The sequence below is a fragment of the Musca autumnalis genome, unplaced genomic scaffold, assembly GCF_047663935.1.
Source record: "Musca autumnalis isolate F117 unplaced genomic scaffold, ASM4766393v1 scaffold_3, whole genome shotgun sequence".
Taxonomy (NCBI): domain Eukaryota; kingdom Metazoa; phylum Arthropoda; class Insecta; order Diptera; family Muscidae; genus Musca; species Musca autumnalis.
In genome coordinates, this window is record NW_027411866.1 from 56,459,617 (window position 1) to 56,475,554 (window position 15,938).

The 15,938-nt window shown below is 33.8% G+C and overlaps 1 protein-coding gene across 2 annotated transcripts in view; it reads right to left on the minus strand.

Annotated features, from left to right (window-relative positions):
- Positions 1 to 14,155, minus strand: part of Sik2 (Salt-inducible kinase 2) — a 57,767-nt gene extending 43,612 nt beyond the window's left edge. Inside the window, exon 1 of one of the 2 annotated variants that reach the window (XM_073978565.1) lies at positions 13,574 to 14,155. The gene's annotated coding sequence lies outside the window, so the exon portion shown is untranslated. Of the gene's footprint in view, positions 1 to 13,263; positions 13,423 to 13,573 lie in introns of those variants that run through there. The other variant, XM_073978567.1, reaches the window with a different exon arrangement.
- Positions 14,156 to 15,938: the final 1,783 nt, after the last annotated feature.

Below are 15,938 nucleotides of genomic sequence, written 5' to 3' on the forward strand. Positions count from 1 at the left end.
AAATGTGATTTTAGACTCAACGTATTTGGGTAATACGGACGCTCAGAGAGCGTTGTTGTGGTAGGTTGCTGAATATTTTTTGTACGTCGCGCTGAAAGTTAGGTATAGCTGTAAAATCAATTATCCCGATTATTATAATTTTGGTTTCATTTGATTCCCCGTGAAGTTTTTATTTAGAACTAATTTTTATGTAATTTTTGACATTTAAATGGACCTATATTTTGAAAAACAATCGGATTACATTTAAAGTTTTGTCATTTTCTGAGTATACAGATGTATGTATATTTTATTAAATTTGTACATTTAATATATTCCGATTTTCTTGAAATTTTAGGAGACGGTAAAGAAATGTCTCGTTGCAAAAATAGACAACATATTTTTTTTTTAAATTCGAACAATAAACGTTATGGTATTTGCAAAACGTATGATCTTATCGAGTTGAAAATTAGTATACGAAACAAAGGTTATTGTGTTTCTATGTACCTATTTTGGTACCAATGAACGTACCATGTCCACTTTTTATAAAAACGTTATATTTTCCAAGGAGATTAAAAAATCTGGGGCTCAATTCTGTTTCAATGAAAATGTGAAATAAAAACTTTTATAAAGGTAACAACTGTTAAATGAAAAAAATTATAAAGGAAATATTTTTCATTTCAAATTTTAATAGAACAAGAATCCAGCCCTTGGTCCCTAGTTTCAACCCGCCGGGTGAAAGACTTGCTACAATTCAGATAAAAGCAACATTTTTTCAAAATGCACTGAAGGCAAGAACGAGGTGACCAAAGATATATTCTACGAGTCCGCAGAAAAAAACATATGACCCGTGTCCTGCCATTATATTAAAGTTATTCCAAAAATGAACAGTCGGGAACTTCAGTCTCACGAGTGAAACATCGTTAAGTTCGGCCGGGCCGAACTTTTTATACCCTCCACCATAAAATAGTCTTAATTAAAATGGAATAATTAGGGTCCTTTTACAATTTTAGGTGGAACAACTTTTCGACAATGGTTAGACTCCTACTGCCTCCCACTACTGCTTAAATTACACTGTGAACACAAATGTTGGGGCAGAGATAATTCCTTTTGGAGATGAAAGCCCTTGGTGTGTGTATATTAAAAACCCCGAAGGACAGATGCGCCGTGAGTCTAACTTCAGCGTTATGGCGTGATGAAGTTTTTGCAAGAGACCCTGTAAGCCATCCTGAATTAGCATTATATCTTTGTTTGTTGTTTTTGTAGAGCACTTAAGCAACATTGAACAAAGATATAACGACTAATTCCTGATGGCCCACACAGTCTCTAACAAAAATTTCATCACGCCGTAACGCGGAAGTTCGACTCACGGCGGATCTGTCCTTGGGGGTTCATAATATACTCACCAAGGCCTTTCTTCCCCAAGAGGAATTTTCCGTGCCCCAGACTTTCACCTCCATTTTGTTGCACAGTGTTATCTAATCTAATCTAATCTAATCTAAAAAAATGTGTTCAGCTAGGTGAAAGGTACCACCTACGGGGCTATATCAAAGAGTCAACCTATCTTTAAATTTTTTGGCGGAAAAGTTTTATAGCTGCAGGGAACTTCAAGAGTCAAATTGAGGGTAGTTTCATCAATACAATGTAGACCCTCAAAAATGGACCCATGTTGACGAATTTTAGTGAAGAAATTTCGTGACCACTGAAAATTCCCGAAAATCGGGAGGAACAGTTATATGGGGGATGTACCAAAACATGGACCTAAATTGACGATTATTTTTGGAATATACAAAATTGTAGCTAAAATTCTCAAAATACCGATCATTACAGCTAGCTCGGTTAAAAATTGCAGCTAAAATTCTCAAAATACCGAAAATCGGGAGATACCGTTATATGGGGGCTATACCAAAACATGGACCTGTGTTGACGATGTTTCTTTGGAGATGTTTTATGACCACTGAGAACTTCAAATGTCAAATTACATCTATTTCGGTTAAAAACTGTAGCTAAAGTTCTCAAAATACCGAAAATTGGGAGGTACCGTTATATAGGGGCTATACCAAAACATGGGCCTATGTTGACGATGTTTGGTGGGGATGTTTCGTGACCACTGAGAACCTCAAATGTCAAATTGCAGATAGTTCGGTTACAAATTGTGGCTAAAATTCTCAAAATACCGAAAATCGGGAGGTACCGTTATATGGGGGCTATACCAAAATATGGACCTATGCCCATATCCTTTGGGATATAAGTTTGTTGATCACTAGGAACCCTAAGTGCCAAATTATAGCTAATTCGGTCTGCAAATGTGGCGAATAACGTCAAAATACCTCAAATCCGGAGGTACCGTTATATGGGGGCTATACCAAAAAGTGGACCGATATAGCCCATCTTCGAACTTGACCTGCCTATGGAAAAAATACCCTCGGGTGCAAAATTTCCGCACTCTATCTCAATTATTGCGGACGCTAGAGTGATTACAACAGACGGACATGGCTAGATCGTCTTAGAATTTTATCCTGATCAAGAATATATATACTTTATAGGGTCGCAAATGATTAGTTCGATGTGTTACAAACAGAATGACAAACTTAATATACCCTCCATACTATGGTGGAGGGTATAAAAATGTTGACCACAGCACGTCTGTACATTTTTACAATACATTGCGAATATTTCTTTAAAGAAAATATCTTTTTAGTTCAAATCGGATGCTATTTGTGTTTAATATTTCCTTCACTAAACAAAAAATTAAAAAAAATAATTTTTTCTGCAAGGAGGGCACCTTCAAAAAAGTGATATATAACTTAAAAACGCACAAAATCGCATCTTGGTAATTATGTAGTTGATTCAGAACCCTTTGCTGAAGATATTCCTATTTATGTAATGTTTTAGTATCATTTTTGAAAAGTAGTAAGGTGAACGTAGGCTTTCTGGGCTATGTGTATATTATAAGGTGTTTGGTGCAGCAAATACGTAAGATCGGGGAAAAATACCCAGCAAAATGTTTGTAGCCAAAGAAGTAGTTAAATCATGAGTGCAAGTGATTTCGGACTACATCTTTTTACGTGAAAGAAGTCATGATTTTTACAAGGGCATGGTGCAGTGAGGATACTGTCTAATTTACTTCTTAAGCACACAGTTTGCATTAGTTCTTTGTAGTGAATAAATCACAACAACATATGATTCAACTACTTCTTTGGCTACAAACAAAGATGTAGTTCGAAATCACTTTTATTATTTATTGTATACAAATTACTTTTTATGGATGCAAACATATTGCTGTTATTATAATTAACAAGAAACAAATTATGTTCTTTGTCTTTTTAAGTTTTTTTTTGCAAAATTTTGAAATTTCTAAAATGTGAAAAATTTATGAAATGGATTCAAATCGGACATTGTCAAAATGTGAAGAACGGACTGCATTTTTCATGACTCTGCGTGGACTGCTTCAAAAAAAGCTATTCAATCACTACTTCACAAGGAACAACTTCAAATAAATTTTGCTGGGTATATATGGAAGCTATATCAAAATCTGGACAGATTTCGATATAATTTGTCACATTTATTTCTAGACAGAATTCAGGAACACGCTTTAAATTTAATCGAAATCGGTAATATGTATATAGCGTGTTTGGTGCAACAAATACGGGAGCTATATCCAAATCTGAACCGTTCACCGAAAAAAAAGAGCGTTCTTCCTATGGCTAAAAAAATTATATTCCCCAATTTTCAGCTGAATCGGACAATAAATGCGACCTGTGTATTGCGTACGGATGGACGGACCTGTATAAATGGACTCAGAAAGTGATTCTATTTATATCCTCAAAAGGACTATGAGTCTATTTCGTTTCCGTATGTATTTTACACACAAATGCACAAAGACATGTGTGGTATAAAGAGAGAAATTGAAATGGAAGTAGACCATGCACTTTGATGATAAGCGCCTTGAGAGCACCTCAAGAATGAATCTATAGAAATAATGTTGGCTGCGATAAGACAGGCGTTGTGGTTCGACTCAAGCAAATGTTCAAAGAGAAAGGTCATCCCACCCACACCCAAGTTCATTAGTTGTCAGCATCATGTGCTGAATTGTGTTCTCCGTTCGTAAACCACCAAACATCGAGAACTATTTTGTGCAAGATTTGATAATCAAATGTGCCCAGTTGAAAGCCTTCAGCAATGGTAAAACGACATTAAGGAAACTGGCGGCTGGAGAGACGACTTGAAGTTTCTCTTCCGTCACTTCCCTGAGAAGATTGAGGTGTCTTTTGTAAAGTTTAAGTATATCCCAAACAGGGGTGCCAAGTTGGTGGTTTTCACGCTACTTGTGGTGATTTTTGTCGTACAAAAACCACTGTTAAAGCAGGAATGACAACTGTTTTAAGGTTAAAATCGCTACAGACCTATGGTGCGTATGTGGCTGTAGCGATTTTTACCTCGGAACGGTTGGCATCCCTGATCCCAAACATCTGCCATGCACGCTGGAACTCTCGTGCCAATCTCGTTTTTTTGCGTTTATTCTGATGGCTGAAACCCAGATAAGGTCGAGTAAAATCTATTCATTCACTCATTTCATATTCATGGGCTGATCATTGATTCAGTAGTCAATTGTTCCCCGCTGAAGATTTTGAAAAACTGTCTCTAGCTCTGATTGACTACCCAAGCTCTCAAATGCTTGAAGACACACTGGAAAAAATATGAATCTTCAATTAGCTTTGTCCGAAGCAACCAGTGCTGTGTGCGTGCGATCATAGTTATGCAATACTTATACAACTTCTACCGCTACAAGGACAACCTCTCACTGAAATTCATCATCTTCAATGAAAACGTGAATATTTTACTTCCTTGTGTGTTTGATGATTTTATTTTGCTTTATTCAAGAACCTGCAAGAATCTACAAATGTTACTACGATAACAATTTTTCCTTTATGATATCGCAAAAAAATTAGTAAAATTAGTAGATCATTAAAAATTCTGGATTAGAAAAAATACATACAGTATGTAAAGTTCATATTCGTACACCCCTCAAAAATTAATGAAATCGTTATTAATTCCATATTTTGTATGCAAATATGAAACAATTGATGGGAATTGCTATAACGAAGAAAGATTTAAAAATAACAAAACAATTTTTTCAATTTATTCCGTGGCAAAGATCGTATTCGTACATCTAGAAGCACTATGTATTCGTGGTGTTTAAGGGTTTTTCGAGCAAAATACCATTCAACTCTGTTCTTTTCTTTTTTTGGAATGCATGTGCTACAGAAAAAATTTAAAAAATAACGACAATGTGATTAAAAATGTTGCCTGCATAGAAAATGGGACGAAGATTCGAAATACTTAAGAAAAATGTCACAGATATGATTAACTATTCTCGAAATTTGGACGGAAATAGCTACTGGTAGTGCTTCTGCAACATTATTCGAGGTCTCGTATGAAAATTAATGTTGCCAGCGTTTGGAAATGCAACGAAACCTAATCCGGGCTAAGGTAACGTAACGACATTTTTGGTTTCTACGTCGCAACATTCGCAAGTTTCGTTTTATATTTGAGATAAAATGTATTGAAGTTTTAGAATACAGTTTCGAAAATCATATTATGTCTGTGAGACATTATGAGCAACAGTTAAGTTATAACAGTCTTCATATTGTCTGTGTGAGACTGAAATTCTGCGCTTACTATAGGTGTGTTCGTTTACTTTTCCCGTAACATTTACTCAGCAAGAAGTTACTGAGAATAAATACCAATTTTACTCTCACAAGAGAAAAAATTACAAAAAGTAAACGAACAGCATCTAGCAAAACACTTGCAAGATAACAGCTGCAAAAGTTCTTTTTTATTTTTACTTGCTTTTTTCCTTTGAAAGTGTTAAAAAATAAATTTATTCTGCAAACTCTTGTTTGTTTTGTTTTCAATTTGTTTGTTTAACGCAAAACAACTGATTAATGAACAGCTGATCTAACTTATGAATTCTTACTGGACAAATTTTCCCAGCAAGAATTTGTAAGTTCTCAGTCACACAACTGTCAAAAGTGCTCTCTCAATTCGCTCTCTTTTGCTGGATAATTGTGTAAACGAACAACATCCCGTAACAATTTGTACAAATTTGTACAAATTATCGCGTAAACGAACACAACTTATAAAAGATGGTTATGGTTGATAAAATTGCAAAAATAATGGTTTTATTTCTAGAATACATAAATGTCAAAGGAATTAATTAAATTAGCCAGGAAAGAGTTATGGGTTTACTTATTGAATAAATGCATCATTTTCGGGGAAATTTTCATATATTAATTATTCTCGTAATTTCCGATATGTCTTAACATGACATGAATTTCTTCGCTGTTTTCTAAAATTACAAAAAGTTTTAGACCAAATATGGAATGAAATTTGCGATTTTTAAGACTTAGAAACCAAAAATGTCTTTACGTTACCTTAGCCCGGATTATGTTTCATTGCAATTCCAAACTTTGGCAACATTTATTTTCATTTGAGACCTTAAATATTGTTTCAGAAGGACCGATATTAGCTATTTTCGTCCGAAAATCGAGAATAAATTGCCACAGTTAGTCATTATATCTATCACATTATTCTTAAGTATTTCGAATGTTTGTCCGACTTTTATTCATGCAAAATTATTAAAAAAAAATTTCGTTATTTTTACATTTTTCTATAGCACAGGCATTCCAAAAGAAGAAAATAACAAATATGAATGGCATTTTTTTTTTTTTTGAAAAATCCTTATATTCCACAAATATATAGTGCTTCTAGGTGTACGAATACGAACTTTGCCACCCACACAGGCGCCATTCATACCTAAATGACGGAATAATTTAAACATTTGTTTTGTTATTTTAAAAAATTTCTTCATTATAGTCCCGGGCCACACTAAGATTAATTTCACTGAAATTTTGACAAGAAAGTAAAAGAAAATGTAAAATAAAACGGTCTGTTTGTTTCATACGAATATTGCAACAAAGCAAAATTGCAGAACACACGAAACCGTGTACACTAGTTTCTTGAAATTATGCTTTCTTTCCAAAAAATGCAAACTTTCATGTCAAAATTTCATTGAAATTACTCTAGTGTGGCCCGAGACATAGTAATTCCCATCAATTGTTTCATGTTAGCATATAAAATATGGAATTAATAACGATTTTATTCATTGTTTAGGTGTGTACGAATATGAACTTTACATATTTTTTATCTGCTTACAGTGCCTTCAAAATTTGGCCCAAAATTATGAATAATAAATTGAAAATCATTTTGTGAGTGAAGCTTTTATCGAATCACGTTATATGTACGATTTTATATAATCTTAAACAAAAACTCATGGAAATATGACACAGGGAGATGAGGTTTTAAAAAATCATCACCCTATTAAACAAACTACTATTAGAAAACAAAGTCCATATTATTAGGTAATTTTCCTTGCGGCAATTGTCAGTTTGATGGAGAGAGAGAGAGAGGTGAAGCATATGGTAACCTTTTGCCTCTCAAACCCTCTCTCACCTACAAACTGACAATTGCCGCAAGGAAAATTGCTTAATGTAAATATGGACAAAAGGAAGTATGCAAATGAACCAACCTAATTTGACAACCCCCCGCAAGCAAAGTTTGAAGAAAATATATCACGAAATATCACGATGTGCTAAGTATGGACCAAATGCGTTACTGTTTTCGAGAATTATCGTGCGCATCATTTTAGCGAAAATTTGAAAACTGCTGTGGAGGAGGTACCTGAAGGAGTTGCCCCATCTTCGAACTTAAAAATAGTTAGGACAAAATATTACGAAGGAATTATTGGACGGAATCGGTTGATCCGTTTGAGAGTTATCGTGCGCTCCATCCACTACACATGGTGCCATAAAAGTTTTTCACGGCTTTCAGGCCATTTTCTCAGGACGTGTCGACTTGCCCCTGAAAGAACTTGTATTGTCGTAAAACGGGACCAGAGTACAACCTGATGCAACAAAAAAAAAACGATTCGAGAGGAGGTTGTTACCGATACTTTTCCGAAATTTTGTGTGGGAGGTACCGTAAAGAGTGGACCGATATAGTTCATATTCAAACCTGTAATGGAATTCTGTAACTCATTTTTCTATTTTCCGACAAAAATCGGTAAAATTATAATGCTAATAATTTCTGCATTAACGTCATTTTTTGGTAGGATAGCGACCAAAATGTAGTAGTCGTTAATTCATACCGATGTCAAAAGTGCTGCCAACATTAATTAAAACTTTTCATTCATAATTTTGTGTTTCAGTTTTACCGATTTTTGTCGGTAAATCAAAAAATTACAGATTACAGGGACTGGATTTCCGTTCTATGAAAATTTAAATTAAGAAAAATATGTCCTTTATGATTTTTTTCATTTGACTGTTTTCTTCTTTATACAAGTTTTCATTTCACATTTTCATAGAAACAGAATTGAGCCCCAGATCAATATCTGGTAGAAATATTACGATGTGCAAAGTTTGGACCAAATCGAATACTACCTTCGAGAGTTATCGTGCGCACAATTTTAGGGAAAAGTTTTGAACTTTTGTGGGGGAGGTACCCGAAGGAGTGGACCGATATGACCCATCTTCGAACTTAAGCTAAGTTTGGGCAAAATATTGCGGAGTTCAACATTTTGTTCGAATCGCTTGATCCGTTCGAGTGTTGTCGTGCGTACCAGCCAGACAGACGGACGGACATGGCTAAACCGACTCCAAATTGTCTGAAACAGATTTCGTGCAAACATACTTGGGCTCTAAAACCATTATTTCAATGTGACACATTAGTCGTATCAAAGTGCATATACCCTCTTTAACCTAAAGGCTGAGGGTATAATAATGACATTCATCCTAATAAAAATAAATCCTAATAAAAATAAAATAAAAATCAAATGTCGTTCGTTGGTAATGACATCAGTTGAGAACGGCTGGACCGATTTGGATACTTTTTGAAATGTTCGCCATAACCCAACTTAGGTTTTTATGCAAAGAAAATTTGTCCACGCCTACTTTTACGCCCACTTTTTTCAACTTTAAGTTTTTCTACAAAAACAGTGAATGTACAGGGATGGCTCCCGGTGAAAATGGGCTACATATTTTGTTGAATTTCGGTTTGAAAATTAATTTGCGAGACAATTGTGGTTGTGTCTCCGACCTTACCCACTTTTTAGGACCCAAATGCTTGATCTCGCCCACTTGTTAAAATATGTTACATCTACAAAACTACTGAACCGATTCTCCTGAAATTGTCAGGAACTGTACAGCGATGGCAACACCTCTATGCGATATTTTTAAAAACGCTATATTTGCAAAAATTACGCATGTATAGGTTTAGAAATGTACACATACATTCTTTTAAACGCTATATTTCTAAGTCAACCTTATGATTATATCGGTTTCAGCAAAAATTTTGGGAGGAATCGGGTTGTGTGTATACATATTTGGAGCCAAAATACCGAACCACTCCCACGTTTTGACCACGCCCACTCTTTTCGATACATTATTTTTCCAAAACTTCTCAACCTAATTTCATGCAATTTTCAGAAAATGTTCAGGAATGTCCAGTGGTCCAAAATGCACTATATTTGTAGACGAATTTCGGGGCCTATTGTTTTATAATCCCTATATTTGCTAAACTTATGGGTACATCGGCTTGCAAATTAATTTTCGAGACAACAGTGGTTGCGCCCCCGATCAAGAAAAACTATATATTTACAAATGTCCTTAAATGGTGAGGTTCATTTGTCCATCAGCCATGAAAAACTAGAAAATATAGGTCTGAATAAGCGGGCGAATTCGATTTAACAATTTGTTTTTAACTTTTATAATTAACAGCCTGTTTCACTATGTCGAACGAAAATGAAAACGAACGAAAAACAACTCATGTATGCACGCAGAGAAAAAAATATGATTGATCCAACAATATTCGAAGAGCAAAATATGCATTGTAAAGATATTGTTAAATTCCAAATGTAGTATTGTGATTCCAACAATTGGGTTTTGTTGAAAAAAAAAACAATTATGGTGAGTTTTGTTTGTATGACATGATGCCTCTATCTTTGTGTGTATGTATACCAACAAGGAGACTCTTCATTGTGCTTTGAGGTTTGGTGTTATACCGGAGTTTGTTATGGTGTTTAATTATTCCTCATGTTGTGGTGGGTGCTTGTGGCTTTTTGTTTGTCTTTGTTGTCAGCCAATGCAGCAAACCATGTATTGTCTTCATCAATGATTGCAATATTATACGCGACATTTATATCCAAGTTATGCGAAAAGTGTATATGAGAAGTATATACACTCAAATCAAAAATTTCTGGGTGGTTTTCTGGGTTGACAATACCTTTTGTAAACAAAATTAGATTATGATAGTTCCTACAATCGGTATTGTTAACTATTTTTACAATATTGCGGAATTTCGAAAGTTGTTTTTGTTTTCTATGTTTGGAACAAAAGATGGTATTTTTGGATTTGGATTACAATGTTTGAACAAAACAAATACATTTTTGGAACCAAAACAGATATTTTTGTTCCAACAAAAGCGAAAAATATTTTTTCTCTGCGTGTGATTTTAAAATTTCGTAGTTGTTTTAAAGCAAACACAAAGTCAATATTGCCATGAAAACCAAAGTTTAGATGTTTTTTTTGCAATAATTTTCTTTGGACATAGTGAAACAGGCCCTAAATCGCTTTAGGATAAAGACTGAGACATGGACGATAATAAATCCTAAACAGCATTAATGGGCGAAAAATCCGACAAAGTCGTAAGATAAAAGAAAGGTTACAGACAAAATCTTTTGATAAAATTAAAATTCTCCGTTTACAATAGATCAAAGAAGTGAAGTAGGAAATACCTATTTTTGAATTGTCAAGCATAAAGTCCATAAAAACTTGTCATTAAAACTCATTATGATAGACCACCAACGCGGACCGGGGTCTGCTAGTAATAAATAAAAATCATAGATCCAAAATCCGAGAGTGAGCAGTCCTATTTTTCTTCAATTGGGAGTAATATACGCTCGAAATCGAGCAGATTATACTCTCGCCGTGTAGTCTTTTTTCAGACATTTTTGGCAGTTCTTTCACTGAGACTTTGCAAATTCTTGCTGGACAAATTTCTTCTAGCAAACGTTTACAACTCTTCTTCTTCCTGAAAACAATCAATCATCTGTTTTTAATTTGTCGTTGATTTATGTTTGTGAAAATGAAAAACAATTTTATTATGGAATTAGCAATGTCTTATTGTGTTTTAAAGAACAAATTTGCAAAGTGGAAAAAATAGTTTATTTAGTTTATAGTTTATTTTCGTTTTTTATTTTTAATAAAATACAAGATATTTGCTTCCTTTGGTTCCTTCATTGGCACACAAATTGTTCTGTTTTGGCAAGTCAGCTGATTGCTTGCTGGTTTTTGCAGGGAAGGTGTATGTTTACTTTTTACAATTTTCTAGCAAAAGAGAATAAAAACTCCTTACTCTCAGAGAAAGTTCTTACTGGACAATACTTGCTGGGAAAGTAACCAGACAGACCTAATATATGGGAATTACTCATGGTAGAATAATTACAGGTAGGCCACAGCTAACAGCTGATTACAATTTTTTCTTATTATGGCCTATTCTGTCAAACATTACGCAATAATAAAGGTAGATGCAGAGTTGAATTGTTCCAACAAAAAACTTATGCTGCAACGCTATATCTTAAAATTAAAAACAAGTTCAAAGCATTTTTATTCGCGTGGCAAAATTAAATTGTTAATTTTTTTATTAGTACTTCTTGCGAATGAACGATTCGTCAAATTGAAATTTTTTCCAAAAGTACGGGAATGTAAAAATTATAATTTTTGTAAAAATTCTAGCTGAAATATATCTGCAAATCGGATGCCAGCAATCACGATGTTAGATCAGCCAAACTTGTCAAGTAGAAAATAAGATTATGACATTTTTACACTGTCATAAGTTTGGGAACAACTTTTGGAACACTTTTCTAGCAACAATATTCTGGATCCTAGCTAAAGTCATTTTTATTTTTAACTCTATTTGGTACTTTTAACATATAAACAGTGAAGCTATGCAGATACATCTACCTTTGTTATTGTACCATGCCATTTGACGTTTTATACCATGGCTGCAGGGTTGTATTTTTCAGCGATTTTCATACCTGGCCTACCTCTACTTTATTGTACCATGGAATTACTATAACGAAGAAAAATTTAAAAACAACAAAAAAAATAATTTATTCCCTCATTTATGTATAGATGGCGCCTGTGCGTGGGGGGGCAAAATTCGGTGGACCACTGTGCACCCATGCCTTACAATACATTCCCCTTTTTTTCTCTTCATGGATTTTGTACACGATATTTTTCAGGATCTCAGAACCAAATCTCCTACAATAGTTATATTTTCTGTCGTTTTTCAAATATTTCTTCAGTGATTTGTCCGAGATTGTCCCGAAAATCAGAATTTTATTTCGATTCGTCTAGCAACTCAAATGTTCCTTTTAAATTTCTTTCCACAAAACTCACGTGCATACAACTTTTTTGAGACCTTTGGCCTATCTGTGAACATTCGAATTCAAATTCGTTCGAACTACTACCAAACTTATGATTTTTGAAAAAATATCAATTTTTGTTTTCAATCAAAACTGTTATTGTATACAATAACAGGAGTTTGTTAGTAATTCGAACAAAGTTAAGCTAAACAATGCATAGTCGATTCATTGTAGATCACAATTTTTTGGAAGGCACTTTCGTAATATAATAATAATGATCCAACAAATCGTCGAATCTTGACTCCTCTCTTCGGTTAGCAATAGTCATTTGACATTTGGTAAGACAATAAACAAATAAATCCGTATAACAACAGTTCAACTACGTTGTACTAACAATTTTCGTAACAGAATTACACATATTCATATAATATACAGCTACTAGAATGAAATAAAAACCTTCCTTCCCCCGCAATAATATTTCATCACCAAAAAGGGGTTGTGGATAACTGGGTTATTCAAAAATAACTTCGATTACATGTCACACACTTAAACACAAACAAAAATCTCTAAAAATAAATAATAAGTTGTTGGCTAATTTACGTCTTTACAATTTACCACCCCATTATGAATACAAATACCAAAACGAAAACGAACAAAAAACACTGAATATTATCAACAGTCATTGGGTCACACGACAAAGAGTGACAGCTAAAACAAAGGAGCAAAGAACGATTAACGTTAACTTTTAAGGGGGAAAATCGATAAACTACCACCACTTTACAATTACCACTGTCACCACCTACCACCAACTCAGCAAACCAAACGAATTACGAATTACACTAGCTACGATGGATATCTGGACATTATTTGATTTATTAACAGTTCCAAACGACTTTTGAGACACAAACACCTGATCCACTCACTCACTGACACATGCTGTAACATTCTCGACTTCTTACTGCGAACGATTTGAAATAGTTGTCGGTGGAAAATCTAGAGAGTTATATAAAGAGCAAATTCGAAACGCTTGTACACTGCCATCGTCGTATAGATAGATAGATACCCATACATACACACATGTCTCTGAAGTTTTCACAGTACAGGCAAACTCACCATTTTTCCACAACTGTTAATCACAATAAATGCATTTTCCTGCCACAAAAGAATACCAACCGGTTAAAGCGTGATTGGTTATACAGTTTTCAAGTTGTTTGTTCACAATAACATATATATCACCATAATTTTCACCAGGCCATCCCTTAGGACCATTTATTTATTTTCAATAAAAAACTTTCTGTAACGCTTCTGCACTAAAGAAGAACGACCGACCATTTGAATGAATTTTCTTCTTCCACCGCAAAATTAACGAGAACATTGCATATTGGCCTCGAACGAGGTCGTCAATGTCGGATAGACCGCACACACACAAAGTTGAATTGAGAAAATATCACACAGGAAAAATATCACAGATATCATGAAAAGATTTTTTAACTTCCCGTAAACTTTTCAATTTCAATAAATTTTACTAGCATTGAATACAATTTTTGTTATAAAACCGTTGTTTAGTAAAACGACACTGGCAAATTATGTTCTTTTCCTTCTAGATATTCATACGCACGAAAGGAGAAAAAATTAAATTTGCTTATATATGAAGATGTTCGTGACTTTCAACTGTTCCTTGCCGTTTGCAACGGTGAAAAAATGTTACCGCTACAGATGAGGAGGATACTCCTTTAATAGTACAGTTCGTATACAACGCTGAGTGGAAGTAAATGGAGAATAATCAATGTTGCCAACTATCTAAAAAGTAGTGCTTTCTATTTTCCTTTATGCCATGTTCAAACTAGCCCTTTACCCTGTGTTTACACATGACAGGACAGTTGAGTACATGTATTGTCAAAACCCCAAAACTTGTCTGTGTGACGTAGACGTCCAGACAACAGTTGTGAAATTTGGAATGAAAATCGTCGTTTTTTTTTCCGTTCACATATTTTCTTTTGTTTTCAGCACATTACAATTAATATCTCACTTATTTTTACAAAAATGTCAAAAATTTGTTAACCCGACTGTCTATGAAAAAATGATGGACAGCTGGAAAACAGCCGACAAATGTATGTATGTGTTAGTAAATCAGTAGTGCGATTCTCTAACTCATTTTTTGAGTTACCGACAATTGTCGGTAAATTTAAAATGCTTATAATTTCGGTAATTACCGATGTTTTTTGGTACATTCTAGCTATATTACATTACGTGTATTTCATGTGTTTTGAATTTGTTTGTCCTCGTGTAATTCTTTGTGTGTGCGAAAAATGACATTTTACATATGATTTATAATTTTTGCTATTACACCAGTATATGTTTTTTGTGTGACATAACCTTTAAATGTAAACAAATCCTTTATCAAATCGATTTATTTAAGTTTCTTTAAGAAATTATTTCTTTCAGCAGCTTTCATCGAAACAAACAAATCAGCTGTTTTCTATTTATTGTACATACAAAAATAGGAAGGGCTCTAAAACGAAAAAGTTACACATGGGTTCACACATCATTTTGATAGATGAAATTTTTTATACGGATAACACTAGCTGTGTTCCTTTACTTACCTGAGGTTACCATTTTTACCATTTTTAACCTGCAAAGCGTTCCTTAACCCCGAAAAGTGGCAAAACTGGAAGCAATTTTTAAGAGAGTGAGAGAGGAGAGATAGCGAAAATAGCTTTCTCTTCTACTAGCCTGTGGTAAGCAAAATTTCTGCAGGTAAAAAATGGCAGAACTGATTTTTCGACTTTTGATTGACAATTATTTCACAATGAAGAAGAAAATGGACGAAAAACAGAAGAAAAAGTCGAACGCTGACAAAACTAAATTAAAAACTGTGAAATAAAATAGGAAAATTGATTTTTTATGTTTCTTTTTGACATTGCTGCCAGATTTACCATTTTTCCGTTCCTTTACTTTTCTGGTAAAAATGTTCATGAGAGAACAATAAAAACAGTCGTAAAGTTCTACCGATAGAATGAATGTTGTTAACTTTTATTAGAACTTTTCGTCGACGTCGTACATACTTCATGCCAACATAGTTTATATTTTTATACTTTTGTTTGTTAATTTTAAAGGAAGTTTCAACCAAAAACATGTAAAATTAGTTGACATGAACTGGAAAATTAATTGTCCTTCCATCAAATATCTATTTAATATTAAATTATATTCCTCTTATTCATGTTTCCTATTTTTTTCTCAAAGTTTTGTTGTTTTCAATATATTTTTTAAATTTTCTATTTTCAATATTAACGAGAGAGAGACCTGCCAAAATATTTTTTTGCTATACTAATTTTTAAGCACGCATTTGATTTTAGTTTTTGGATTTCTACTTGAATTTAAAGCAATTGACAAGAAATGTAACTGAAAGAGAAGAAAAAATTTACTAGGCTTTGAATGTATTCTAATGTTTTACAGCATTTTTAAATTTTGTATTTTG